Source organism: Bombus terrestris, chromosome 15 (assembly GCF_910591885.1).
Source record: "Bombus terrestris chromosome 15, iyBomTerr1.2, whole genome shotgun sequence".
Classification (NCBI taxonomy): domain Eukaryota; kingdom Metazoa; phylum Arthropoda; class Insecta; order Hymenoptera; family Apidae; genus Bombus; species Bombus terrestris.
This window is the reverse complement of record NC_063283.1, coordinates 608,452-620,940: the sequence shown is the minus strand read 5'-3', so window position 1 is coordinate 620,940 and position 12,489 is coordinate 608,452. Positions and strand designations below refer to the sequence as shown.

Sequence of the window (12,489 nt, the reverse complement as noted above, 5' to 3'; positions counted from 1 at the left end):
AGACGGAATGATTTCTGGTAAAGTGTGAAAGACGAAATACAAATACTTGCTTTAACGTACCTACATATTGGTACATGGTTGCTTGTACCTTATACCCATTAGCGGTAGAAGAAATATTTATCCACTAGAAAGTTTTGTCTTGTTTTCTTGGCTCACGAAAGCTTTTTAAAGAATGTTATTGGTAAGCGATCACACGTTGCTCAAGAACGGCGTATAACGGCATTTCAATAGATCGAACTCTTGTCTCGCGAAAGTCGGTCGAAGGAGGAAACAGGCAGATTTTCAAGGATATGCCTTCGATTCGATCGGAGTACGATGCGACTAGCAACGAACTCTTCTGTGAAACTAGTTTCGACTTTCGACAGCCGTATAACTCGGGGCGCGTTTCGAAATCTGGTAGATAAGTAAAAGGGGTTGAACCGTCGATATAACCGAACTTTAATAAACTACAGCTATACGTGGGGTGTATCTTGGAAAAGCACTCGATTGCTTTCTTTCTTTCTTTCTAGTTTTATCTCGCTGCTTGTTCTCTTGAAGGAAATCAACAGAGCGTAGCTAAAAAAGGAAATGGTAATGTGTAATCCTATCGGTAAATTGAAACTGCGGCATAAAAATAATATTTTATCTGATATATACTACGACTTAATTATATATAATTTGAGTACAACTTCGATTGGGAAAATTCATTTTTAAAAATAAAGGTAAATGTCCTGGTTAAAATCTATTTTTTTATTTTCGTTCCTCGGATACAAGAAAGCAATGAACGATGATTAAGACAGTATTTAAATTAATTAAGTTAGTTTATGAAAAGTGGAATAAAATAAAATGGTGTTCCATATTACGTACCTTCTCTAGAAATCTGTTCAACTTGCTTCCGTTCGGGGGCCATATCTGACCGAATGGCATTATTCGACAAACAGTAATTCATTACATTCTATGACTCTGTGAGATGTGAATGCATTCTACCCTTGAGAACTTGTAGGAAAGCTACCCCTACAGTCTTTGGCGCAGTTCCTTCCCCTCTTCACTGAAAGCATCAACGTTACCCTGCGTATACCAGAAGTTTCGCCAGAACTTTGCCGACGAACTTCAAGTGCTCCGCTGACGGTGGCGCATTGCAATCATGACCCGCTTCTAGACAAATTGCCGCGATGCATCCAGAAACACGGGCTTTCACCGAGTGCCGGCAAAACAAGTAGTATCGGCGCCCTTAAAGCACGGACTGTAAATCGGTCTGCCGTGTCGTCGTGATGTTCGCTCAGACTTCCGATCGCCTATCTTTTCTTCGTTAATTCTCTGCTTAATTACACCGGTATCGACGTTGCTACGATCACGAACCACTTTTCCCGGTGCACCAATTTAATTTCAACGGATCACTTATTTATTGTAGAAACCATTAATGATTGTGGTTAAGCATTAATTTGCTACTGCTATAACAAAGACAGTTTCACTGGAAATGAAACAGCGAAACATAGATTATCTGGAAACCGATTTCCCAGATTTCAGGCTCGTTAGACGTTCGATTGTCCGGGTGTTAATCCATTGACGATCGATCCGAATATGTCATCGACTATTCTTATCGCTAGTTACTCGTTCTTGTTTATTTCGTTTAATTTAGATGAAACATTAGCCCGTTGAAGTTTTATTCGATTGACTTCCTCTTCCTGTTTTTAAAAGTTCTGTTCACGAATAGTCGTTAACCGGTGTGTGTTATTACCGATTTATCGATTATCGACCTGCGCTGTAGCCGTACTTATCCGAATAACCGACGTTTTACTGTAATTATTGGATTAATACTTAATGGGAACGCATATTCGTCAATATTTTACTCGATTGCGTGAATATTACGAGCCTAGAAGGCGAACAGGTCTTATTATTGTTTAAGATCGAAATTCCTTTTGCTCTGAATGTATCGCGTAAATCGATCTTTAGGCGACACAACGCTTTGATTATCAAGCGATACAGTCTAATTTAAAATGCAAACATGGACGACAATGAATCTAGTTATAAATAAAACTCATTGCTTGCGGCCAGATCATCATCTAGAGTCACGATGCAAAAAGAAAGTGCGTAACAAAGAAAAACAGATTCTTCAGAGTTATAGCGATCGGTCAAGACCAGACACTGATAAAGGACGGAATGGGAAGGAAAAAACGAAAAAGGAATGTTTCTGAGATAGGTATTCAACGTCTTGCAAGTAATTGGATCGCACAGCATTCGTCTTATCCGATGAGAATTTATTATTCGAATCAAATGTTTTGAGAAGGCTTCTTGTTCGTCGGTGTGCGGCGGATTCTTCAGCGATTGCCAATCCTTTCTTTTGAAATCCCCCTCTGTTTCACGTCAAGTGCCTGTGGTTTTAATGAGCGGCGACCAGAACGTTCACGAAAATGGAATAGCGATGTTTAAGGCCAAAGGCGAGCTCCCTCGCTAAATATTCTCTTCAACGTGAATTCAATTGAGCCAAAGAGTTCTATGTTCCAAAAATTGTGACGCGATGCGAACATCAATATAAAATAATCAATTTCTGCCCTTTCTAAGAAGACTATATAACGTAATTACATACTAGCTTCAAAGACACGACACTGCGGACCAACAATACTTAAGCCATCTAATGACTTCATATTTTTCGATAATACCTTCGGAATACTCCTTGGTATTTTCAATATTGGAGTCATTAGGACTTTTTCCTTCGAACGATACAAACAACAAACCAGCAAAATTGATTTTTCCCTTTTATACACAGTCACGTTGGAGTCAGGGAAGTGTACCTGTATTTCGTCAAAATAAACTTAAATTCATGGTTGATGGTAACTCAATAATGAAACCATTACGCAACTGCGCACGATGCACGATCATAAACGAAAAGCGAAGAGCACAAAGAGAGAAAGGAGAACGGGCGAAAGAGGTGGGGAAATGAGAGCAAAAGGACGAAAGGGGTGAAGGAGGAGGGGAAGCTGGTGAAGAGAAAGAGAAAGAGACAGACAGAGGGACTACGCGAGAGACGTAAAGCCAGAGAGAGGAAATGGGTGAGAGGTGGGACGAACTAGGGAAATGCGTTATCGTCTGCAGCCAGCTGACAAATCGAAGGTAATAGGGCCGAGCGGAATTCTGCGTAGCAGAACGACCAAGAGCACTGCATCTAGTAGGTACGTGGCTACATACGTACATATGTACCAGGATCACGTACGTGATGTGCGCATGTCGGACTATGTACTCGCACTACTATGACTACGTGTGTATATCGCGCAGAAGCGCGGCGTATGCGTATACGTACACGTAAGCCTTGCGCCAGCGTGGCTGACTATTCCTAGCCAATACTACTGAAACATGCTTGCATTCATAGAGTGCGCCGTGGACCAGCGGGAACATTTAACGCTCATTGTCTTCGGTTGACGGACTTTGGAAGCATCTGCTCTTTGGTAAGCTCGCGTTTCTATGAGTTTCAAATAGCGCGTCAAGGGGTTTCAATTTCTAGAAAGTTCGACACCAGTGAATCGCTTCTCTATTGAAAATTCGGTATGTTTCAGTTTGTGTTGGCATCGATTTGTACTTCGAGTAATAGCAGTTGTCTGTACACAGTATTTTATTTTTCTGATTTTTCCAGATGTATTAACGTCGTTCGTTGCTGGAAAGTTTTATATTCGTTATTTTTCTGTTTTATGCGTATAAGCTTACGTATAGTGAACGTTTTGGTGGATATATTTATTTGTATATACATATATGTGGAAAGAATAAGCTTGCAAACGTTTGTTAATCGAATATTCGTTCGCAGAGGTTTAAAGTAATCGATCACCGTAAGCCGGACACATAGGAAGATGAATTTTGAATTCTTAAGTAGATTTAAGTTTGCATTTTCTCTACAATGTAAACTGAAATTTATACGAAAATTATCTATCTCGCCTCGAAACGAACCTATTAACAACATATTCGTATACTTGTGCATCTTTATACTATGTTGCAATTTCTATCCTTACAAAGAATTTGCGCGTATCTTTAATACGTCGCAAGATCTTGTGTAACACAAATTACGTAAGTTAGATTAAAGCAACGTTCGATTTCGTACTCGCTGAAAGAAAATAACGAAAAGACCGGGTGCAGAAGATAACAATAAACAAGATTCCTGGCGATACGAATGCATACGTGAGTCGGTGGTTGAAGCAATTGGCTACTTTAACCTCTGCTCAACGGCAACTGGGAAATGTAAGATACACGGCGCGACTGGTTCCACCTCTGGCCGCAATCCCGACAGGGTATTGCAGCATAGAGTAGCGAATAACTGTAGCTCGTACAAGCGCGACGACGCGGCATCGTGCCAGGAGCTGGTACTCTGGCACGACCCACGACCCCCGCATTTTCCAACCCAGGTTCTGGCATAGGCCGCGGCACTAGGCCGACGCAAGCCATCGCCAATGAGTGCATGTCTGGGGCGGAGCATGGTCGACACCGAGCAGACGCGATTTCGACCTGCTTTATACCTTCCACTATGCACCCCGTTCCAAAAAGAAAACCTTTCAGAAATTAATTATTACTTGCCACTTTTACCTTCTTTTCTAACACTTTCTCCCGTATAGACGTTCTGTTTGCACAAGCCGTGTATACCTGTTGTTTCTCGGAGGTCCAACGAAATTTTATTCGCAATTGCAAACGGCACGATAACGCAATTGACAACATTCAAAAAGGTAACATTTATTTGCAACAAATTTTATTTCGTAAGAACGTACGAAATGAAATTGGATGGTGCGGTAACTTGATTTGACGCACCGTTCCGAGCAATTTTCCTCTATCGTCCTCATGCATGTTTTTTCAGTAACACGCGTCTTTACGATGCAGACACGTATCAAAATATTCCTTAACACATCAGCCATTTGTCCATACGCTACCAATACTCCTTCCTTTCGTTCAATTCATTTCAATCACCGAATCGGATCCCGTTGCTTCCTTCTCCTGTTTCAATCTTATCGTTTAGGGAAGGAACCACCACCGAGCGTGAAAGTGCATTCGTTCTGGTGTCGTCATCGACGTCGGCAGGCACAGACGTGACCTACTTGCGCTATTGACCTGTTGGTGATGCTGGTGGGCGAAGTGTTGAAAGGGAGAGACGTGGATAAGAGGGAGAAGTCCGTCCAGGTGAAGGAAATGGTGGAGGATACCAGGTCGGGAGGACGAGCGGCGAAGCGAGGGGACAGGGGCTGAATGCACTTGACGCATCAGAACACGGAGAGAACGAGCGACTGCCGCATGCGGTCCCAGCGCGCGCAGCCTACTACTACTTATCTTATCCATTCACTACATACATACACACACACATACACGAGTATGTATATTATATATATATATATATATGTATTCCTATTATATACGTATTATGTACACGTACATTGGTCTGTGTATATATTGCATTTTCCAGAGTTCGTGTCTCTAGAAACATGTGGGATCTTTCTTCCCGAAGAACTGACCAAACTGTCATTGAATACCATCGTCGTTCTTTTTATTATAATTTCTCTTTCGAGTATCAATAAAAATCACGCAAATTCTAATTGATAACAATTTATCAGTAGAATATGAATGAAAAATTATTTTTTAATTTTAATTATCGATTATGAATAGCTATATGTCGTCCAAGTACTTCCCTTATTATCAAAAATCCTGCGTTCTAATCCAAACTGCGTTCTAACATTTTCTGGATCGGTAATGTTATTTCCTCGTTATAAAGGTAAACGCTTGCATAATAATTTTTATTTCGTTCAACATTGTAATTTTTTTTTTCACACCTTTAAATTATGCGTTACTCGATAGAATGTTCTCAAAATCTTTCATTTTAATGGTAGGGGAATGATTTATTGTATTTTGGAGAACTCGAATAAGGTTAAAAACGTTATTACAAAGGTATTTTTCAATCAAATTTACGAAGATTCGTGAATTTCTACTGCTGCGTATCGAAATTGGCTCGTACCCGTAACATATCAACTAACTTTCGATGACGAATACATGGATGAATATCTTGAACGAAGAATTTCTGACACGACTAAATCAGAGGAACGTTTCGAAACTGTACCTGGAAATTGCTCGATGGCAAGGAGGGGACTGAAATATTCGCAAAGCTTCAAATTGATTCGACCGATCGATTCGCGGCATTTAAATTTACAATGTTTAATAAGCCGCACGATTGCCGACCAATAAAGATCCCGGTAGATCCGTCTTTCCAGTGATAACCGGAAGAAGAAATGCTTGGGAAAAATTTCACCTTCCATCAGTATCCAGAATGTGCCAGGACGCATCAGCTGCGTGGGATTTCGATGGTGAGTCACTTCTTTAACGTCGAACAAATGTGTCGGGACGTGCGACGAGAGGCAAAAAACGAGAGCGAGAGAAAGGGGGAAAGTGTCAGAAAGAGAAGAGTAAAGGGGTGAAAGAGACAGAGAGTTGATCTGGAGATCTGGTGGTGGTGGTGGTGGAAGGGTAGTCACATTGGATGGAAAAACTCGGTGCCGGATCGTCAAGGCAGAAAGAGGAGAGGCGGATGGTGGAGACCGAGTCGAAGTTCTGGAGGGAGCAAGAACGAGGAGAAGGAAGAGGAGTGCAAGACTTCTCAATGGAGTGAGGGATAAAAAGCAAATACGTTTCACTCACTCGCGTTTTCCGTTAGCAAATTCAATCTCGTCGGGAGTCCCTTTAACATTGTGCCTGTAATAGGGAGGATGAAGAGGGACTAAAGGGGAGGTTGAGGTGTGAGGAGTGAACCGTAGGGGGCGAAGGTGGAAAGAGGATGAGGGCAGGGGGCAGGTGTCGCCCGTATAACGACTTTATCACACCCTCCGATTCTCCCCCTTTATCCTCAACCTTTTTCACCTTCCTAACCTAGCACCACACAGCTCACACCTCAGCGGCGACTATTATCGACTTTGACTGAACCCTGAGTCGGTTCACCTTTAAGCTAGCCGACTGAAGCCACCCGGGGTTTGTTTGAGCGGATAATGCAATATCCATCCTTTAGCGAGAGGAGCCAATAAAAGTGGTGGCCCATCCGTTCGGAAGTTGAAGGTTTTTTTAACCTCCTCGACGATCCACGATTCCACGCGGATCTCCTGATTGACGCTGGCTCATGATATTTTGCTAATTTTTTATCAGATCCACAAACTTCGGAATATATATTTCGATGAAGTTTTGGGTCAACGCTGCTGCTGCTGCTGCTGCTGCTGCACCGGGCTATCGCCTTTGCTCAACTTTAATAAGACGTACATCGAGTTTAGAGTAAATCGAAAAAACGAAAATATTTGTCGTATCTATAGAAGGCCGTGTTTGCTGTGACAACAGAGTAGGATTTCTCTTCGATAGGAATAAAATTTCGCTCCGAACCGGAGAGCAAGAAAAATTGGCAAAGTCAATAAAGTCAATTAATAAAAACTAACTTGCCGAGGACCGGCAAAAGGGGCTAAAGGTGCGTTAGGAGAGGCAGGCTTCGATCGGTAGAACAGAGATGGGCTTTCGGCTCGTTAAAACTTGCCTTATTAACATTTTTCATGCGCGGATGCCTCGCGGAATGTTGAGAACTTTATCCAAGTAGATAAAGAACGATTATATTGAGTTTCTTACAAAAACCAAACTTTGAATACGTGGTCAATTTGACGATCGATCAAATCGCATTACAAGCTGGCCGTAGATTTCGTCGTTTCTACGTTTAGATAGAAATATTTAAACGTTTTTCCAAATATCATACGCGTATAATTACGCTGCCGTTGAGCAATCGGAGAAATTACAAGGCACAAGTAATTACATCTTTTCGTAATTCCAGTAAATAGATAAAAAATTTGAAAATCAAGTGCTAATTCAGACACGTGTACAAGTTCATAGTTGTAGCTAACATTGAACAATTTGTTATACTGTAAGTACGTAGTATTCGATGTTATACGTCTAGCGCTAAAATATCATTGGGAACTACCTGGTGGGTTGAAAATTCTCGGGTTATTATCCGATACCGGGCGGAAAGCACGTTTGGCAAGAGAATTTCGCGAGAACTGAGTGGCATTTTCGTTCAAGCATTAACACCGGTGTTTAGTGGACAAGCGCGACCTGGCTCCAGCATGTTAAACAAGTACGTCCATTAATCAGGACCGAGTCACAAGTAACTTGACCCACGCGGCGCGATGCCATAGGGTGGGTTTCCAACAACGAAGGTTGGAACAGTCTCTCTGCCTCTGTCTTTCCCTACCCTTCTTTGCGTCGCCTCCTCACGGGTCCATTTGTTATGCCCAGGTGACACTCAATTATGTCGCGCGCAAAAGGGTTGCAAGAAAGACGCTGGCTAACTAGTGCGGAAACTTTCCTAACAACGTACTCCTCTGCTCACTTTGTAGCGTAACTCTTCGCGAAAAGATACATCGAAGAGGAACCATGGTTCAACGTACTTCAATGAAATCCTCCTCGGAATACGTAACTAAGTTCATGCGAAATGGATCGAGTCGTACGTTTCTTTGTTAGCGTTTAGAAAATTGAGTTTCTGATTGATGGAGAACCGATTTACGGAGCAAACAGGCTGTTTGAAATAATTCAGATAACGTTTGCAAAATTTCTTAATTTCGAATGCTGACATTTACATCGTTTACAATTTCAACTCTTCGATATCGAATTAAGTTTACGAGACTTTGTTATCAAGCTGGTATAAATATTTAGGAATTCCAATCGGACGATTATTGTATCGAATATCGCGTTCAATTAATAGATAATTTCATGGATAATTAAAAAGAATGCACAGTGACGAGTTACGAACGAGGCCCCCGTCATCAGGTAGCACGATTCTGTACATCGTATAGCGTACGCATGTATCCACGATGATATTCCATTCATTTGAAAATCGTTGTTATCGAATTCATAAAAGGCAATAATTCGATTGAGAAAAAATCAGGGAATTAGTGTTGGTATGTGATCTGTCCCCGTTTAATCTGCCTTTATTATCGACAGAGTTATTCGCGCTATTTACGTGGACGAGAGGGAGCATGGGGCGATCGATAGCGCGGCAGCTCGGACGTCAGCTCGAAAAATACGCGAAAAATAGCTGGCAAATAAAAAAGCCGACCCGGAAAAGCGAACTGTCTGCTAACTGCAATGCCTGGAGCGACGCCGATCGCGAGGCCCAGCCAGTGTGAAAGCGCTAGAAGCGCGCGGATTTTTACACCTCGCACGAAACGCACACGCTTGATATTAAATTCCAACCCGGCATATTCGATACGCATAAAGCAACGTAGCGGAATATAATTTTCGAGTTGCTTCCAATTAATACACGAAATGAAAGTAGCTCAAAAGGGAAAGAATATGCCGGTGTTCGAAATGATTGGGGAGAAACGGTGAAAGCCGACGAAGAGAGAAGGGTCGAACGAGTGAAAAAGGGAAAGAGAGGAGAAGAGAGAGATGGCTAGATGTAGGGAGAGGCGGAGAGAAACGTGGGAAGTACGAGATGGATCGTTCGCAGGGGGTGGATGAGTGGGCTGCCGGGCGACTATTTGCTCGCTCGCATTTAATATCGAAATCGGCCAATCATACGCGAATGTAACGAAATACTAAAATTATTTGGTAGAACGACCAGTTCGATGAGAGGCGGAATAGGAGGGAAACGCGTACGGCGAAAAGGGGATGAGCTTTTTTACAGGATATGCTGCTATTTATTCGCGATCATTACGTCCGTTCGCAACCGATTGCGTTATGCGTCGGGAATTTCGTGTAATTAAAGACCTTATTAGTTACCCGAGCTATGGATCGCTGCTTAGTTTCATTACGACGGTGTACTCCATGTTCAAAAAGCTATCGAACGAGCGAACGAACGAATGGCATATTTCGTTCTTTCATCATCAACTTCGTACGATTAAACCGCCTCCTTCCGGTGCTAATTTTAAAATCGATGCCTACCGCGAGGCAACGATTTCGAAGCTCGTTTTTAATAAGTACGAAATACGAGTAGGGAATACGATATCGTTGAAATGTTACCCGCATTGTATCGTTGCCGGGCGTATTTTATTCGAGCGAAACGTTAAATATTAGCGGATATTTTCCGTCGTATTCGAAATAAATTCCGAGTTTTCACGAACGTCCAAATAACAGGAACTAGCAGAAACGGTTTGCAAGATACGTATCGAAAATTGTTTTCAAGCCTTTTAGTGTATATCGCGATATCGCGGTGCGATATACGAAAGGCAGGGACGCGAGCTGCCCGTTGCGTCTGCGTCATGAAAATGCCTGAACGCGAGGTATACCTGAAGCTGAACGTTTCAGAGAGGCCGCGTTACATGGAAAATAGCCCGCTAACAGTTTGATGAGAGCCACGGGGTACGTGGAGCAAACGGGGTGGGCACTGCGCAGGATGGATGTAATTAAAGTGGTGACACGCTAGCCGTGGGGTATGTCTACCCCAATCCAAATCCTGCGCAACCCCCGGATCCCTGTCCCTCAAGATAATTCGGACACCGTGTAATCGATACGTTCTCGAGGCTGACGTACAGACAATTTCAAAAGGGATGATTCCCGGACTTCATCCAGCTAGTCGTCTAGCTGTCGTCCTTTCGTCATTATAAACCGACTTTCTTATCTATTTTTCTTCCGTCGCTTGAAAAAGAACCAAAGTAACATACACTGGTATAATAAAACGTGAAAAAATTATATCCGCTGAGATTGAAATACTGGAAACATGATACATCACGGTAATGAATGAAGCTTTATAAAAGTTGAATGCCGTTTGAAATTTTATGTCACCATTTGAAAGACACGCAATTAGAAGAATATATAAAACGTTCCGTGTGTTTAATTATTTTAGTTTTATCTTTTTTCATTTTTTCCTTTCTAGCAGATTCCAGGAAAAATTCGGTTGATGTAACTATACTGCCGTATTTAATTGTTACATAAAACTGGACTTTCATCTTTACGAAAAATTAAAAGGATTTCACAGCTTTATTGGAGCCTGAAATATGTCAAAAAGGTAAAACGAAATACGAGATTAAAAAATATCTACTCTTTCATAAAATTTGTTCGATTTCATTTTCCCTTCGATAGAGATTTCCAATTTTGAGACGTTGCGCGAGCTCTGATGAAACTAAACAATGATAAACAAGAAATACCGCGATGCGTACATTCAACGTACAAGTTTGACAACTTTTATTCAGCAAATTCATATTTATATTTATATACGAGGATCTAGGTTCATAGTTGTGTAATGACAGAGTCCGAAACACAACGGAGTTTGTAACGTAATGACAGTTTGTAACACAATGACAGTTTCAGATTACGGCATTATAAGTTTCGTGGCAGCCAGAACCTCGAAGTTTGAGGTTTTAGGTTGTTTTACTAGGAAACCAGAGCTAACGGTGACCCTTATCCTATGCATAGTTTCACCGTGCAAGATTCACACAATGCTACCTTGTCCGCGCTAACTTAAATTGTGTATTTCAAGATACAAAAGCGTACAAGATATATGGGTACTACTTACGTTTCACGAGAAAGAATAAATGAAATCGAACTTTTGAAATAATCACTTTTATCCGATACGGTACGAAAATCATTTTCTCAAAAAAAGAGAAGAGAAGCGAAGAGAAAGAAAGAAAGAAAAAAAGAAAGAGAGAGAGAGAAAAAGAAGAAACAAAGAAAAAGGAACTACGGAAAATGTTACAGAGACATCGATCTCAAATAATAAAAATTGTTTGCAAGAGATATACGCTCTAAGCAGTACAGTTGTATTAATAAAAATATTAAAGCCAAACATTTTTTAAGAGGAAAGTTTTAGGTATCTAGCGCGAGAATAGAAACAGAGCTTATCGGACAATCGTGTCGCATGAAACAAGAAATCCACGGTCGACGTCCGTTTCGCTACGATGATTTGCATAGGGCAGTATATAAGCGGATCAACGAAATCAATTAATTACTGGCGTACAGCACGCGTCGAACCGCGAGGATTACGTCGTGATTACTGTAGGACCATCTGTTGAAACGCTTTAATGCCTTTCATGCAAATTTCCCACGTTGTTGTGTTCGTAGCGAAGATTACGTTCATCAGGAAGATTATGCAAAGTACACAATAATTATATAATCCCTCCTTTTACTGGCATACGATACCTCACGGTGCCGTCATCGCCGATGAAATAAATTCGTTATTGAGATTGCATTGAAGAGCATCCAACCAGCGGTAAGGCGGCTTCATCGATATGCACCGCTTATATTTCGCTAAAGAGATCGATCTAGGACTCGAAAAAATAACCTTGCCGAACTGCAGAACCGTTCGCTTTGATTTATACTAATTAATTTGGTAGACGATTTAACGATCACGGTATATATATATATATATATATGCTTTAGGATTGTACTCTCGAATAGGGGATTCCTTCGAAGCCCACCACGTCTCGGATTAATTGCCTTAATCTTCCAACCTTCAGCTCCAACTTTGTAATTTCCTTATTTCTCCTTTTTTCTCGCCTAACTAACCGGCGTAAAAAGATACCGGAGGTTTGT

At 41.5% G+C, this 12,489-nt stretch overlaps 1 protein-coding gene and 1 long non-coding RNA gene across 9 annotated transcripts in view; one reads left to right on the top strand and one right to left on the bottom strand.

Annotated features, from left to right (window-relative positions):
• The window catches only part of LOC100644981 (CUGBP Elav-like family member 4), a 594,520-nt gene that overhangs the window by 293,938 nt on the left and 288,093 nt on the right, over positions 1–12,489 (bottom strand). The gene's annotated exons all lie outside the window — the stretch shown is intronic.
• Positions 2,820–5,540, top strand: LOC125386447. Of its 2 annotated transcripts, XR_007226593.1 has the most exons (3): positions 2,862–3,519; positions 3,608–5,317; positions 5,411–5,540. It is a non-coding gene; the product is annotated as an uncharacterized LOC125386447 (long non-coding RNA). The 2 variants fall into 2 exon arrangements; XR_007226592.1 differs by having other exon boundaries at positions 2,820–5,317.